This window comes from Oncorhynchus masou, unplaced genomic scaffold, assembly GCF_036934945.1.
Source record: "Oncorhynchus masou masou isolate Uvic2021 unplaced genomic scaffold, UVic_Omas_1.1 unplaced_scaffold_1345, whole genome shotgun sequence".
In the NCBI taxonomy this organism is placed as follows: domain Eukaryota; kingdom Metazoa; phylum Chordata; class Actinopteri; order Salmoniformes; family Salmonidae; genus Oncorhynchus; species Oncorhynchus masou.
Window position 1 is genome coordinate 75,459 of NW_027003337.1, and position 17,964 is coordinate 93,422.

The 17,964-nt window shown below is 44.3% G+C and overlaps 1 pseudogene; it reads left to right on the forward strand.

The window, feature by feature from the left end:
* Positions 1 to 17,964, forward strand: part of LOC135530448 (neutral amino acid transporter A-like) — a 52,720-nt pseudogene that overhangs the window by 13,982 nt on the left and 20,774 nt on the right.

Consider the following 17,964-nt stretch of genomic DNA (forward strand, 5'->3'; position numbering starts at 1 on the left):
GTCTCTCTTTCACCCCTCTATCTTTCTCTCCTCTCTGTCTCAACCTATCAGTTGTCATCTTCACCCCTGTCATCTTTCTCCATCTGTAAAACCTATCAGTCACCATCTTCACCCCTCGTCATCTTCCTCTCATCTCTGTCTCAACCTTTGTCTCTCATCCCCTCTCTTCATCTCTTTCTCTAACTTTCTTTCTCTCTTCATCACTCTGTCTCTCTCCACCCCTTGTCATCTCTCTTGTCCTACTGCTATTACTCTGGTCAAACCTTACATATATACACCATAAATCCTTTCCTTAGGGTTAAAAGTCTATATAAGTTCATTAAGGAAGAGACTCAGAATAAAGAGAGTTCTGCTCTCCCTCTCGTCTTAGCACCTCTCATCTTCTTTCACCAACCGTTACCATAGTGAGGTGATTCCATTCCAAACAGCCTAGCAACCTGTCTCGCCTCATTGCTCTTTAATGTGCCCAGTGGCTGCCCGGTACCATTTCCTGGAACTGTGTGAGTGTCTGTCAATTAAGGCTAAAAGAGGGTCAGGAGGGTTCAATTTTGGGGAGGAACACACTGTTGTCATCAAATGTGTCCTTTTATCCATGTTCTCATGGGGACATTTAGGGATTTCAGGTCCCCACGAGGATAGATCAGAACAAGACCACAAACATCACACACACACACACATGGTAAACACACTGTTGTCATCACACACACACACACACACACACACACTGTTGTCATCTACACACACTACACACACACAGAGCTGAATAATAATCATCAGCAGGCCAGGAATGAGAAATGACATCCATGTAATGCCTTTTCACTCATATTACTGATACCAAACATTAACAAAACAACACCAAGAACAATTAATCATTACTATAATTTGGTTTTAATAAACCTGTTGTCATCTATTGTAGTATTACATCATGGTTAAACCTGTTGTCATCTACTGTAGTATTACATCATGGTAAAACCTGTTGTCCCCATCTACTGTAGTATTACATCATGGTAAAACCTATTGTCATCTACTGTAGTATTACATCATGGTTAAACCTGTTGTCATCTACTGTAGTATTACATCATGGTAAAACCTGTTGTCATCTACTGTAGTATTACATCATGGTAAAACCTGTTGTCATCTACTGTAGTATTACATCATGGTAAAACCTGTTGTCATCTACTGTAGTATTACATCATGGTAAAACCTGTTGTCATCTACTGTAGTATTACATCATGGTTAAACCTGTTGTCATCTACTGTAGTATTACATCATGGTTAAACCTGTTGTCATCTACTGTAGTATTACATCATGGTTAAACCTGTTGTCATCTACTGTAGTATTACATCATGGTAAAACCTGTTGTCACCATCTACTGTAGTATTACATCATGGTTAAACCTGTTGTCATCTACTGTAGTATTACATCATGGTAAAACCTGTTGTCATCTACTGTAGTATTACATCATGGTTAAACCTGTTGTCATCTACTGTAGTATTACATCATGGTTAAACCTGTTGTCATCTACATCTACTGTAGTATTACATCATGGTTAAACCTGTTGTCACCATCTACTGTAGTATTACATCATGGTTAAACCTGTTGTCACCATCTACTGTAGTATTACATCATGGTTAAACCTGTTGTCACCATCTACTGTAGTATTACATCATGGTAAAACCTGTTGTCACCATCTACTGTAGTATTACATCATGGTTAAACCTGTTGTCACCATCTACTGTAGTATTACATCATGGTAAAACCTGTTGTCATCTACTGTAGTATTACATCATGGTTAAACCTGTTGTCATCTACTGTAGTATTACATCATGGTTAAACCTGTTGTCATCTACTGTAGTACTACATCATGGTTAAACCTGTTGTCATCTACTGTAGTATTACATCATGGTAAAACCTGTTGTCACCATCTACTGTAGTATTACATCATGGTAAAACCTGTTGTCATCTACTTTAGTATTACATCATGGTAAAACCTGTTGTCACCATCTACTGTAGTATTACATCATGGTTAAACCTGTTGTCATCTACTGTAGTATTACATCATGGTTAAACCTGTTGTCATCTACTGTAGTATTACATCATGGTAAAACCTGTTGTCATCATCTACTGTAGTATTACATCATGGTAAAACCTGTTGTCACCATCTACTGTAGTACTACATCATGGTAAAACCTGTTGTCATCTACTGTAGTATTACATCATGGTAAAACCTGTTGTCATCTACTGTAGTATTACATCATGGTTAAACCTGTTGTCATCTACTGTTGTCATCTACTGTAGTATTACATCATGGTTAAACCTGTTGTCATCTACTGTAGTATTACATCATGGTTAAACCTGTTGTCATCTACTGTTGTCATCTACTGTATTACATCATGGTAAAACCTGTTGTCATCATCTACTGTAGTATTACATCATGGTTAAACCTGTTGTCACCATCTACTGTAGTATTACATCATGGTTAAACCTGTTGTCACCATCTACTGTAGTATTACATCATGGTTAAACCTGTTGTCACCATCTACTGTAGTATTACATCATGGTTAAACCTGTTGTCATCTACTGTAGTATTACATCATGGTAAAACCTGTTGTCATCCACTGTAGTATTACATCATGGTAAAACCTATTGTCACCATCTACTGTAGTATTACATCATGGTTAAACCTGTTTTCACCATCTACTGTAGTACTACATCATGGTTAAACCTGTTGTCATCTACTGTAGTATTACATCATGGTAAAACCTTTTGTCACCATCTACTGTAGTATTACATCATGGTAAAACCTGTTGTCACCATCTACTGTAGTATTACATCATGGTAAAACCTGTTGTCATCCACTGTAGTATTACATCATGGTAAAACCTGTTGTCATCTACTTTAGTATTACATCATGGTTAAACCTATTGTCACCATCTACTGTAGTATTACATCATGGTAAAACCTGTTGTCATCTACTGTAGTATTACATCATGGTAAAACCTGTTGTCATCTACTGTAGTATTACATCATGGTAAAAACCTGTTGTCATCTACTGTAGTACTACATCATGGTTAAACCAACTCCCCTCTGTTTTGGTGTGGGATAGACTTAATTAAATTAAGTCTGGAGGCCCCCACTTCCACAAACTATGTCAGCCAACATAGGACAAAACGCCGGAGTGACAGGCTAAGGAGGCAGACTGACTACCCAGAGAATGAGCCCCCAAAGTAGGGTACAGGCGTCAGGCAGATGGGATGTGGTAGAGTAAAGGGGGGTGTAACAGAGAGATGGAGGGGGGGACAGAGAGAGCGGGAGAGGGAATCTAATCTTCAACCATGCTGAACACAGATTACATACAGTGCCTTGCGAAAGTATTCGGCCCCCTTGAACTTTGCGACCTTTTGCCACATTTCAGGCTTCAAACATAAAGATATAAAACTGTATTTTTTTGTGAAGAATCAACAACAAGTGGGACACAATCATGAAGTGGAACGACATTTATTGGATATTTCAAACTTTTTTAACAAATCAAAAACTGAAAAATTGGGCGTGCAAAATTATTCAGCCCCCTTAAGACCAGGTGGCGAATCGCATCTCTGCATGTCTGGCAGACATATCAGTGTGGATGACGGATCACCACCTCAAGCTGAACCTCGGCAAGACGGAGCTGCTCTTCCTCCCGGGGAAGGACTGCCCGTTCCATGATCTCGCCATCACGGTTGACAACTCCATTGTGTCCTCCTCCCAGAGCGCTAAGAACCTTGGCGTGATCCTGGACAACACCCTGTCGTTCTCAACCAACATCATGGCGGTGGTCCGTTCCTGTAGGTTCATGCTCTACAACATCCGCAGAGTACGACCCTGCCTCACACAGGAAGCGGCGCAGGTCCTAATCCAGGCACTTGTCATCTCCCGTCTGGATTACTGCAACTCGCTGTTGGCTGGGCTCCCTGCCTGTGCCATTAAACCCCTACAACTCATCCAGAACGCCGCAGCCCGTCTGGTGTTCAACCTTCCCAAGTTCTCTCACGTCACCCCGCTCCTCCGCTCTCTCCACTGGCTTCCAGTTGAAGCTCGCATCCGCTACAAGACCATGGTGCTTGCCTACGGAGCTGTGAGGGGAACGGCACCGCAGTACCTCCAGGCTCTGATCAGGCCCTACACCCAAGCAAGGGCACTGCGTTCATCCACCTCTGGCCTGCTCGCCTCCCTACCATTGAGGAAGTACAGTTCCCGCTCAGCCCAGTCAAAACTGTTCGCTGCTCTGGCCCCCCAATGGTGGAACAAACTCCCTCACGACACCAGGACAGCGGAGTCAATCGCCACCTTCCGGAGACACCTGAAACCCCACCTCTTCAAGGAATACCTAGGATAGGATAAGTAATCCTTCTCACACCCCCCCCCTTAATGATTTAGATGCACTATTGTAAAGTGGCTGTTCCACTGGATGTCAGAAGGTGAATTCACCAATTTGTAAGTCGCTCTGGATAAGAGCGTCTGCTAAATGACTTAAATGTAATGTAAATGTAAATGTTTATACTTTGTAGCGCCACCTTTTGCTGCGATTACAGCTGTAAGTCGCTTGGGGTTTGTCTCTATCAGTTTATGACAATGACGATGCCATGTTGAAAGTCACTGAGCTTTTCAGTAAGGCCATTCTACTGCCAATGTTTGTCTATGGAGATTGCATGTCTGTGTGTTAGACTTTATACACCTGTCAGCAATGGGTGTGGCTGAAATAGCCGAATCCACTAATTTGAAGGGGTGTCCACATACACTATATATAGATACACTATATATACAAAAGTATCTAGCTACCTGCAACACAGGTATCTTTCGCATGGCGGTAAATTAGCTCAGAGACAAAGCAAGAAGATCATTCTGTGTGTGTGTGTGTGTGTGTGTGTGTGTGTGTGTGTGTGTGTGTGTGTGTGTGTGTGTGTGTGTGTGTGTTGTTTGGGCGAATGGTAGGGGGCCAGCTGAACAGCAGTGGGGGTCCAGATCTTTCAGAGTGCAGGGCCTCAATGGACAGAGAGGAAAAAGGTGTGTGTGTGTGTGTGTTGTTTTGGCGAATGGTAGGGGGCCAGCTGAACAGCAGTGGGGGTCCAGATCTTTCAGAGTGCAGGGACTCAATGGACAGAGAGGAAAAAGGAGTGTGTGTGAGAACAGGGAGAGGGGTCTCTGCCATTGTCTGCTGGTGTCTGGCTGCCAGGTCCTGCCAGGTCCTCTCCACCGCAGCTCTAAAGATGCTTTGTGTCTCTGCTGGTCTCTGGTTGCCAGGTCCTGCCAGGTCCTCTCCACCACAGCTCTGAAGCTGCTTTGTGTCTCTGCTGGTCTCTGGTTGCCAGGTCCTCTCCACCACAGCTCTGAAGCTGCTGTGTGTCTCTGCTGGTCTCTGGTCCCATAAAGAACAGTCAGTTCTTACTAAAATCTTGTTTTTAAAACATTTTTTTATCAGAAACTAAATACATATCTGAAACAGGCATTCATCAGCACAGGAACTAAATACATCTCTGAAACAGGCATCCATCAGCACAGGAACTAAATACATCTCTGAAACAGGCATTCATCAGCACAGGAACTAAATACATCTCTGAAACAGGCATTCATCAGCACAGGAACTAAATACATCTCTGAAACAGGCATTCATCAGCACAGGAACTAAATACATCTCTGAAACAGGCATTCATCAGCACAGGAACTAAAGACACATCTCTGAAACAGGCATTCATCAGCATTCATCAAACAGGCATTCATCAGCACAGGAACTAAATACATCTCTGAAACAGGCATTCATCAGCACAGGAACTAAATACATCTCTGAAACAGGCATCCATCAGCACAGGAACTAAAGACACATCTCTGAAACAGGCATTCATCAGCACAGGAACTAAATACATCTCTGAAACAGGCATTCATCAGCACAGGAACTAAAGACACATCTGAAACAGGGTCTCGTCTGCTTAGTGTTTGCATGTACTGGTGCTACCCTGTTATTTATTGAAGGGTATAAAACGTAGAGTTCAGAAGGATCACAATCATAGAGCTAGAATGTAAAAATGACTCATGGTTTTAGCTTTCATTCCCACCTGATCTGAAGAACATTGGAGCAAACCTTGCACAGGTGTAAACACCTAATACATCTGACAATAAATACTTCATCCTAAGTACTTTAATTTAACTAGTTACTTGTTTATGAATGGCTTTGTTAACATACATGTACTTACAAATAATTGTTGTTTAAATAAAGTTACTACTGTTTAAAATATTCTATTGATGTTTTCTCTGTCTCTTCCTCCGTGTCACAGTATGCCACTGATTACAAGATGGTCGCCGTGGGAAACGACACCAATGGAACCATCCTCTACCAGAAGGTGCTTATTATGACATCCCTCATATTTGTTGGTTTGTTTGTTTGATTGTTTGTTAGGGTCTCATTTAGCCTGTCATAGGCTATTCGTCCAAGAAAGACCAAAATACCAAACGAATGACAACTTAAGGAAGTGGAATTACAACCACAGTACAGTAAGAACAAAGACACATTGGAAACATAGACTATAAAAGAACAGGTGTCTGTGTTGGAGATTGAGGGGGCTGGTCCACGGACGGGAGGGATCTCTTCCACAGACAGGAGGGGGCTGGTCCACAGACAGGAGGGATCTGGTCCACAGACAGGAGGGATCTCTTCCACAGACAGGAGGGATGCTGGTCCACAGACAGGAGGGATCTCGTCCACAGACAGGAGGGGGCTGGTCCACAGACAGGAGGGGGCTGGTCCACAGACAGGAGGGGTCTGTTCCACAGACAGGAGGGGGCTGGTCCACGGACAGGAGGGATCTGGTCCACAGACAGGAGGGATCTGTTCCACGGACAGGAGGGGGCTGGTCCACGGACAGGAGGTGGCTGGTCCATGGACAGGAGGGGGCTGGTCCACGGACAGGAGGGGGCTGGTCCACAGACAGGAGGGATCTGTTCCACGGACAGGAGGGGGCTGGTCCACAGACAGGAGGGGGCTGGGCCACAGACAGGAGGGGGCTGGTCCACAGACAGGAGGTATCTGTTCCACGGACAGGAGGGGGCTGGTCCACGGACAGGAAGTGGCTGGTCCACGGACAGGAGGGGGCTGGTCCACGGACAGGAGGGATCTGGTCCACAGACAGGAGGGATCTGGTCCACAGACAGGAGGGATGTGGTCCACGGACAGGAGGGGGCTGGTCCACAGACAGGAGGGATCTGGTCCACAGACAGGAGGGATCTGGTCCACAGACAGGAGGGATGTGGTCCACAGACAGGAGGGATCTGGTCCACAGACAGGAGGGATCTGGTCCACAGACAGGAGGGATCTGGTCCACAGACAGGAAGGATCTGATCCACAGACAGGAGGGGGCTGGTCCACAGACAGGAGGGATCTGGTCCACAGACAGGAGGGATCTGGTCCACAGACAGGAGGGGGCTGGTCCACAGACAGGAGGGGGCTGGTCCACAGACAGGAGGGGGCTGGTCCACAGACAGGAGGGATCTGGTCCACAGACAGGAGGGATCTGGTCCACAGACAGGAGGGATCTGGTCCACAGACAGGAGGGATCTGGTCCACAGACAGGAGGGATCTGGTCCACAGACAGGAGGGATCTGGTCCACAGACAGGAGGGATCTGGTCCACAGACAGGGCAAATAACAAACAGACAGGAAAAAAGTGGAAATGGAGTGAAGATCCTAGTCACCATATTCTGCATGTGTTATTGAGGGTACGTCCCAAACAGCCCTGGGTCTGGTATTGAGGGTACATCCCAAGCAGCTCTGGGTCTGGTATTGAGGGTACGTCCCAAACAGTCCTGGGTCTGGTATTGAGGGTACATCCCAAACAGCCCTGGGTCTGGTATTGAGGGTACGTCCCAAACAGCCCTGGGTCTGGTATTGAGGGTACGTCCCAAACAGCACTGGGTCTGGTATTGAGGGTACATCCCAAACAGCTCTGGGTCTGGTATTGAGGGTAAGTCCCAAACAGCTCTGGGTCTGGTATTGGGGGTACGTCCCAAACAGCACTGGGTCTGGTATTGAGGGTACGTCCCAAACAGCTCTGGGTCTGGTATTGGGGGTACATCCCAAACAGCTCTGGGTCTGGTATTGGGGGTAAGTCCCAAACAGCTATGAGAGACCAGTGGGAGGACAACGTACTGTACAACGTACTGTACACACTCACACTGTTCTATGATTCACTGTCCAATGTTGAAGACACTTGTCACGATACGCTACGCAAGTGACCAGCCGCTTCCATAGCAACACACATAGCAATATCCCTGGAGCCTGGTAACAAACAGAAAGGACTCAATACAAGTTGAACACTTGTTTCTTTAAAATGTGATCAGTATTCATCCACATCCTTAAAGCCTGATCAGACCAAGCTCCTCTGTTGTGACGTCAATGTCAGTCACTGTCCTGTGTTTGTTCAGTTATGCCATGTGTCGTAGTCAGCCCTTATATAGCCAGGCAGGCCCGGACTGCTGGCCCGCTAGCATGTTAGTTTGACCAACGACTCTGCCTTTAAGAGAGAGAGAGTCCAAACAGGGAACACTGGTCTGGCGCGGTCCGAGGATGGATTCCTGGAGCGGCCTTTGTCCAGATACACTCAGATGTAGTGGCTGGTTGGCATTGCAGATTGTTTGTGTGTGTGTGTGTATGTGTGCATGTGTACAGAGCTGGGGTGAGAAGGTCAACCATCGCTACAGGAAAACGTGGTGACAGAATTTTTTTCTCTGTTTTCTTTTCTGTGTGAATTTCAGAAGACTTTTGAAAAAAGAAAAAAAAGAGAACAAATTGTGTATCACCAAGATACTTATGTCATTGTCCAGTCAGCACAGATGCTGCCAACTATCACCTCTGTTGACAACGTTTTGATCCCATAGAGCTTCATGAGGTGAAAGCATGTAGGCACAGCGCTTCACAGGGGATGATGTTCCAAAGAAACGAAATGCCAACAAACGTGACATGTCGGTTCACCATGAACATGGAATAAAATACACAAATGACCACCATGCAATGGTTAATGTGCGCAGCTCTACTGCACTGTAGTCGGCTTGGAACGTGACAATGTTTCTGACTTGTTGACCTGACCTCCAAGCGAGACTGGAAGGAAGCCCAGCCATGTCATCACTCAGCTGGGTAGTTTTCTGAATCGCCCCCTTGTACCCAGCTGTCAGACTGACAAGGGTATGCGTCCCAAATGCCACTCTATTACCTATATAGTGCACTACTTTTAACCAGGGCCCTATGGCGCTTTATAGGGATTATGGTACCATTTGGGACGCTCCCATAGAAATGCTTGGCTCATTCATTGGCAGAGAATTACCAGTCTATGAGGGGTACTGATGAACAGACACGGTAGACCCTCCTCTGACCAGTGCCAATAATGGTGGGTCCCCCTAAAGGGGTCAGTAGGAGCATAGCTCTTTTCTCTGTTCTGAATATCATTTGAGGAGACTATATAAATGGTAGCCTACTGAATCAAATAAACTGAGGATATGTTCAGATGTTCTAATGTTCTGTGTTCTGATGTCCTATGTTCAGATGTTCTAATGTTCTGTGTTCTGATGTCCTATGTTCTGATGTTCTGATGTCCTATGTTCAGATGTTCTGATGTCCTATGTTCAGATGTTCTGATGTCCTATGTTCAGATGTTCTAATGTTCTGTGTTCTGATGTCCTATGTTCAGATGTTCTGTGTTCTGATGTCCTATGTTCAGATGTTCTAATGTTTTATGTTCTGATGTCCTATGTTCTGATGTCCTATGTTCAGATGTTCTAATGTTCTGATGTCCTATGTTCAGATGTTCTAATGTTCTGTGTTCTGATGTCCTATGTTCAGATGTTCTAATGTTCTGTGTTCTGATGTTCTGTGTTCTGATGTCCTATGTTTTATGTTCTGGTGTCCTATGTTCTGTGTTCTGATGTCCTGTGTTCTGATGTCCTGTGTTATGTTCTGATGTCCTATGTTCAGATGTTCTAATGTTCTGTGTTCTGATGTTCTATGTTCTGTGTTCTGATGTCCTGTGTTCTGGTGTCCTATGTTCTGATGTCCTATGTTCTAATGTTCTTATTTTCAGATGTTCTTATGTTCTGTGTTCTGATGTTCTGTGTTCTGATGTTCTAATGTTCTGTGTTCTGATGTCCTATGTTCAGATGTTCTAATGTTCTGTGTTCTGATGTTCTGTGTTCTGATGTCCTATGTTCTGATGTTCTATGTTTGTTCAGATGTTCTAGTGTTCTGTGTTCTGTGTTCTGATGTCCTGTGTTCTGATGTCCTGTGTTATGTTCTGATGTCCTATGTTCAGATGTTCTGATGTTCTATGTTCTGTGTTCTGGTGTTCTGGTGTCCTATGTTCTGATGTCCTATGTTCAGATGTTCTAATGTTCTTATGTTCAGATGTTCTAATGTTCTGTGTTCTGATGTTCTGTGTTCTGATGTTTTATGTTCGGATGTCCTATGTTTTATGTTCTGATGTCCTATGTTCTGATGTCCTATGTTTTATGTTCTGATGACCTGTGTTCTGATGTCCTATGTTCAGATGTCCTATGTTTTATGTTCTAATGTCCTATGTTCTGATGTCCTGTGTTCTGATGTCCTATTTTCGGATGTCCTATGTTTTATGTCTGATGTCCTATGTTCTGATGTCCTATGTTCTGTGTGCTGATGTCCTATTTTCTGATGTCCTATGTTTCATGTTCTGATGTCCTATTTTCTGATGTCCTATGTTTTATGTTCTGATGTCCTGTGTTTTATGTTCTGATGTCCTATGTTTTATGTTCTGATGTCCTATGTTCTGATGTCCTATGTTCTGATGTCCTATATGTTCTGATGTTTTATGTTCTGATGTCCTATGTTCTGATGTCCTATGTTCTGATGTCCTGTGTTTTATGTTCTGATGTCCTATGTTCTGATGTCCTATGTTCTGATGTCCTATGTTCTGATATTTTATGTTCTGATGTCCTGTGTTTTATGTTCTGATGTCCTATGTTCTGATGTCCTATGTTTTATGTTCTGATGTCCTATGTTCTGATGTCCTATGTTCTGATGTTTTATGTTCTGATGTCCTATGTTCTGATGTCCTGTGTTGTATGTTCTGATGTCCTGTGTTTTATGTTCTGGTGTCCTATGTTCTGATGTCCTATGTTCTGATGTCCTATGTTCTGATGTCCTATGTTCTGATGTCCTATGTTCTGATGTCCTATGTTCTGATGTTTTATGTTCTGATGTCCTGTGTTTTGTCCTATGTTCTGATGTCCTGTGTTTTATGTTTTATGTTCTGATGTCCTATGTTCTGATGTCCTATGTTTTATGTTCTGATGTCCTATGTTCTGATGTCCTATGTTTTATGTTCTGATGTCCTATGTTCTGATGTCCTATGTTTTATGTTCTGATGTCCTGTGTTCTGTGTTCTGATGTCCTATTTTCTGATGTCCTATGTTTTATGTTCTGATGTCCTGTGTTCTGTGTTCTGATGTCCTATTTTCTGATGTCCTATGTTTTATGTTCTGATGTCCTATGTTCTGTGTTCTGATGTCCTATGTTCTGATGTCCTGTTTTATTTCATGTTCTGATGTCCTGTGTTTCATGTTCTGATGTCCTATGTTCTGTGTTCTGATGTCCTATTTTCTGATGTCCTATGTTTTATGTTCTGATGTCCTGTGTTCTGTGTTCTGATGTCCTATGCTCTGATGTCCTATGTTCTGTGTTCTGATGTCCTATTTCTGATGTCCTATGTTTTATGTTCTGATGTTCTGTGTTCTGATGTCCTGTGTTCTGATGTCCTATGTTTTATGTTCTGATGTCCTGTGTTCTGTGTTCTGATGTCCTATGTTCTGATGTCCTGTGTTTCATGTTCTGATGTCCTATGTTCTGATGTCCTGTGTTTTATGTTCTGATGTCCTATGTTTTATGTTCTGATGTCCTATGTTCTGTGTTCTGATGTCCTATGTTCTGATGTCCTATGTTCTGATATTTTATGTTCTGATGTCCTGTGTTTTATGTTCTGATGTCCTATGTTCTGATGTCCTATGTTTTATGTTCTGATGTCCTATGTTCTGATGTCCTATGTTCTGATGTTTTATGTTCTGATGTCCTATGTTCTGATGTCCTATGTTTTATGTTCTGATGTCCTGTGTTCTGTGTTCTGATGTCCTATGTTCTGTGTTCTGATGTCCTATTTTCTGATGTCCTATGTTTTATGTTCTGATGTCCTATGTTCTGATGTCCAATGTTCTGATGTCCTGTGTTTCATGTTCTGATGTCCTGTGTTTCATGTTCTGATGTCCTATGTTCTGATGTCCTATTCTGATGTCCTATTTTCTGATGTCCTATGTTTTATGTTCTGATGTCCTATTTTCTGATGTCCTATGTTTTATGTTCTGATGTCCTGTGTTCTGTATTCTGATGTCCTATGTTCTGATGTCCTATGTTCTGTGTTCTGATGTCCTATTTTCTGATGTCCTATGTTTTATGTTCTGATGTCCTATGTTCTGATGTCCTGTGTTTTATGTTCTGATGTCCTATTTTCTGATGTCCTATGTTTTATGTTCTGATGTCCTGTGTTCTGTATTCTGATGTCCTATGTTCTGATGTCCTATGTTCTGTGTTCTGATGTCCTATTTTCTGATGTCCTATGTTTTATGTTCTGATGTCCTATGTTCTGATGTCCTGTGTTTTATGTTCTGATGTCCTATGTTCTGATGTCCTATGTTTTATGTTCTGATGTCCTATGTTCTGTGTTCTGATGTCCTATGTTCTGATGTCCTGTGTTTCATGTTCTGATGTCCTATGTTCTGATGTCCTGTGTTTTATGTTCTGATGTCCTATGTTCTGATGTCCTGTCCTGTGTTTTATGTTCTGATGTCCTATGTTCTGATGTCCTGTGTTTTATGTTCTGATGTCCTATTTTCTGATGTCCTATGTTTTATGTTCTGATGTCCTATTTTCTGATGTCCTATGTTTTATGTTCTGATGTCCTATGTTCTGATGTCCTATGTTCTGATGTCCTATGTTCTGATGTCCTATTTTCTGATGTCCTGTGTTTTATGTTCTGATGTCCTGTGTTTTATGTTCTGATGTCCTATGTCCTGATGTCCTATGTTTTATGTTCTGATGTCCTGTGTTCTGTGTTCTGATGTCCTATGTTCTGATGTCCTATGTTCTGTGTTCTGATGTCCTATTTTCTGATGTCCTATGTTTTATGTTCTGATGTCCTATGTTTTATGTTCTGATGTCCTATGTTTTATGTTCTGATGTCCTATGTTCTGATGTCCTGTGTTTTATGTTCTGATGTCCTGTGTTTTATGTTCTGATGTCCTGTGTTTTATGTTCTGATGTCCTGTGTTTCATGTTCTGATGTCCTGTGTTCTGATGTCCTGTGTTCTGATGTCCTATGTTCTGATGTCCTATGTTCTGATGTCCTATGTTCTGATGTCCTATGTTCTGATATCCTATGTTTTATGTTCTGATGTCCTGTGTTTTATGTTCTGATGTCCTATGTTCTGTTGTTCTATGTTCTGATGTCCTATGTTCTGATATCCTATGTTTTATGTTCTGATGTCCTGTGTTTTATGTTCTGATGTCCTATGTTCTGTTGTTCTATGTTCTGATGTTCTATGTTCTGATGTTCTGATGTTCTATGTTCTGATGTCCTATGTTCTAATGTTCTGATGCCCTATGTTATGATGTTCTGTGTTATGATGTTCTGTGTTATGATGTTCTGTGTTAAAATGTTATGAACTGTGTTTTTTTAATATATATTTTTTAAACTAACAACCATACATAAACAAAACTGTGTTATGTGTTCTATGTAGGTTCCTGTGGGCACAGAACCAGATGGTATGAACATCTTGGGCCTGGTTCTCTTTGCCATGGTGTTCGGTGTGGCACTGAGGAAGCTGGGAGAGGAAGGGGAGGAGCTCATACGCTTCTTCAACGCTTTCAATGAAGCCACCATGGTGCTGGTGTCCTGGATCATGTGGTGAGTGACCTTAAACAACCCAGATCATGTGATTAGCCTCTCCTGGTTCCCAAGACTATTCCCAAGGGAAAACAAGAGGATCTTCTGATGGCTCACTAGATAAAGTCTGTACTGTTTATTCCTTAAGAACTGCAGGAGGTGTTGTAGGCTGCTGACGCTATGCATTTGACACTGACATGAGAAGCTACTTTTTGACTGGGAAGCTGCCTACTTATGTAGAATCAAATTAAACATGTAATTACATTTCTGATAAATGTTTTAGCTTTTCCTTTCAAATAAATCTGCAGCAAAAATAGATATTCTGTTAGTCATCACCTCACCAAATACATTCTATATTTCTCCTACCTCAGGTACGTCCCGTTCGGCATCATGTTCCTGGTGGGTAGTAAGATAGTGGAGATGGAGGATGTGGTTCTGTTGGTGACCAGTCTGGGGAAATACATATTTGCCTCCGTCCTGGGTCATATCATCCACGGGGGGGTCATCCTGCCTCTCATCTACTTTGGGTTCACACGCAAGAACCCCTTCAGCTTCCTGTCCGGCCTCATCACGCCCTTCACCACCGCCTTCGCCACCTGCTCCAGGTAGGCCTCTGTTACTGTATCCCTCCACCAGTCCAGGTACTATCCCTCCACTAGTCCTGGTACTATCCCTCCACTAGTCCTGGTACTATCCCTCCACCAGTCCAGGTACTATCCCTCCACCAGTCCACCAGTCCAGGTACTATCCCTCCACTAGTCCTGGTACTATCCCTCCACCAGTCCAGATACTATCCCTCCACCAGTCCAGGTACTATCCCTCCACCAGTCCTGGTACTATCCCTCCACCAGTCCAGGTACTATCCCTCCACTAGTCCTGGTACTATCCCTCCACCAGTCCAGGTACTATCCCTCCACCAGTCCTGGTACTATCCCTCCACCAGTCCTGATACTATCCTTCCACCAGTCCAGATACTATCCCTCCACTAGTCCTGATACTATCCTTCCACCAGTCCAGATACTATCCCTCCACTAGTCCTGATACTATCCCTCCACCAGTCCAGGTACTATCCCTCCACCAGTCCAGGTACTATCCCTCCACCAGTCCAGGTACTATCCCTCCACCAGTCCAGATACTATCCCTCCACTAGTCCTGATACTATCCCTCCACCAGTCCAGGTACTATCCCTCCACCAGTCCAGGTACTATCCCTCCACCAGTCCAGGTACTATCCCTCCACTAGTCCTGGTACTATCCCTCCACCAGTCCAGGTACTATCCCTCCACCAGTCCAGATACTATCCCTCCACCAGTCCAGGTACTATCCCTCCACCAGTCCAGGTACTATCCCTCCACCAGTCCAGGTACTATCCCTCCACCAGTCTAGGTACTATCCCTCCACTAGTCCTGATACTATCCTTCCACCAGTCCAGATACTATCCCTCCACCAGTCCAGATACTATCCCTCCACTAGTCCTGATACTATCCTTCCACCAGTCCAGATACTATCCCTCCACCAGTCCAGGTACTATCCCTCCACTAGTCCAGGTACTATCCCTCCACCAGTCCTGGTACTATCCCTCCACTAGTCCAGGTAGTATCCCTCCACCAGTCCAGGTACTATCCCTCCACCAGTCCTGGTACTATCCCTCCACCAGTCCTGGTACTATCCCTCCACCAGTCCAGGTACTATCCCTCCACTAGTCCAGGTACTATCCCTCCACTAGTCCTGGTACTATCCCTCCACCAGTCCTGGTACTATCCCTCCACTAGTCCAGGTACTATCCCTCCACTAGTCCAGGTACTATCCCTCCACTAGTCCAGGTACTATCCCTCCACTAGTCCAGGTACTATCCCTCCACTAGTCCAGGTAGTATCCCTCCACCAGTCCAGGTACTATCCCTCCACCAGTCCAGGTACTATCCCTCCACCAGTCCAGGTACTATCCCTCCACCAGTCCTGGTACTATCCCTCCACCAGACCAGGTACTATAACCAACGTTTCGTCACTAGTTTATATAGTGGCAAAGGACACAGGTGTCTGTAATCATGGCCTGGTGTGGCTTGATATCATTGGTTAATTCTCAGATATAAAAATAACATATCAAAAACATGATTGATTGCATACGATCATAGATACAATTTGGCTACATAAGCCTACAAACATTTACAACAGCAAAATCACAATAATGGCTTCATATCAAAGTCTACGTTGAGACCGAAGGAAGCAAGACTCTTTAAATTAAAGATCCAGGCAGCCTCTCATTTGAACAATAAATTGTGGAGGTCACCCCCTCTCCTAGGGAGGATGACCTTTTCAATACCGATATAACGCAGTGACGAAATCGAGTAGTTTTCTTCCAAAAAGTGGGCCGCAACTGGGTATATGATGCTCCGAGATTTGTTATTTTAATTCGTGCTTTGTTTTACCCACATCATTTTTACCACAAAGACAAGCTATATGATGAATACTGTCTTAGTGGAGCACGTGATAACACCTTTGATTGGGATCTGCTTCCCTGTTAGAAGGATCTACATTTGTAAGTGCCATTGCATTGAGCACAGCCATTACACTTGTAGTTTCCATCCAGTAGGGGTGCAAATAGACATTGTGCAGGGATATCTTGGGGTGGTAAATCAGAGTTTATCAATTGATCTCTGAGATTTCTGCCCAGCGAGAATACGATCAAGGGAGGGTCCAAAAACACATTACTGATACTATTATCTGAGCTTAGAATGTGCCAATATATGTGAACGATTCCCTTAATTTGTTCAGAGCACCTTGAATAGCGGGTAGTTAGAACGCAAGAATATTTATGTTTGTGAGACTGTCCTTGAAAAAGATCATGTCTCGGTTTGCTTTGAATTTTCTCAATGGCAGTATTAATCTGACCATTTATGTACCCCCTCCTGGAATTTTCCTTGCGTCTCAGCCATATTTCTGTCAAAATGTAAGGGTCCTGTGTGTAGCTGGTGTAGAGAGTCAGGCGCAGGACAGCAAATATGAGTAATCAACGTACTTTTAACTAAAAATGACAAATGTACAAAGTAACATCACGAGCACACCATGACGGACCGAAAATACAATAAACAATCACTCACAAATACAACATGGGGAACAGAGGGTTAAATAATAAACAGATAATTGATTGAGTGAAGCCAGGTGCGATAAGACAAAGACAGAACAAATGGAAAATGAAAAGTGGATCGGCGGTGGCTAGAAAGCCAGTGACGCCGCCCGAACAAGGAGAGGGGCTGACCTTGGCGGAAGTCGTGACAGTACCCCCCTTGACACGCGTCTCCAGCAGTGCGCCGACACCGACCTCGGGGACGACCCGGAGGACGAGGCGCAGGGCGATCCGGATGGAGACAGTGGAAATTCTGCAGCAACGAAGGGTCCAAGACGTCCTCCACCGGCACCCAACATCTCTCCTACGGACCGTATCCATCCCACTCCATGAGGTACTGAAGGCCCCTCTCCCGACGCCTCGAGTCCAGGATGGAACGAACAGCATATGCTCTCCAGATCCCGGACATGAACTGGGGATCCCGATCAGAGACTATGTCCTCAGGCACCCCGTAGTGCCGGAAGACGTGAGTGAACAGGGCCTTCGCAGTCTGTAGGGCTGTAGGGAGACCGGGCAGAGGAAGGAGACAGCAGGACTGATCCACAACGACCAGGATCGTGGTGTTGCCCTGTGAGGGAGGAAGATGCATCAGGAAGTCCACCGACAGGTGCGACCACGGCTGTTGTGGACCGGGTAAGGGTTTAACTTCCCTCTGGGCAAGTGCCTGGGAGCCTTGCACTGGGCGCACACTGAGCAGGAGGAAACAAAATCCTCACGTCCTTGGCCAAGGTGGGCCACCAGTACTTCCCACTAAGGCAACGCACCGTCCGACCGATGCCAGGATGACCAGAGGAGGGTGACGTGTGAGCCCAATAGATCAAACGGTTGCGGACAGCAGACGGAACGTACAGGCGCCCA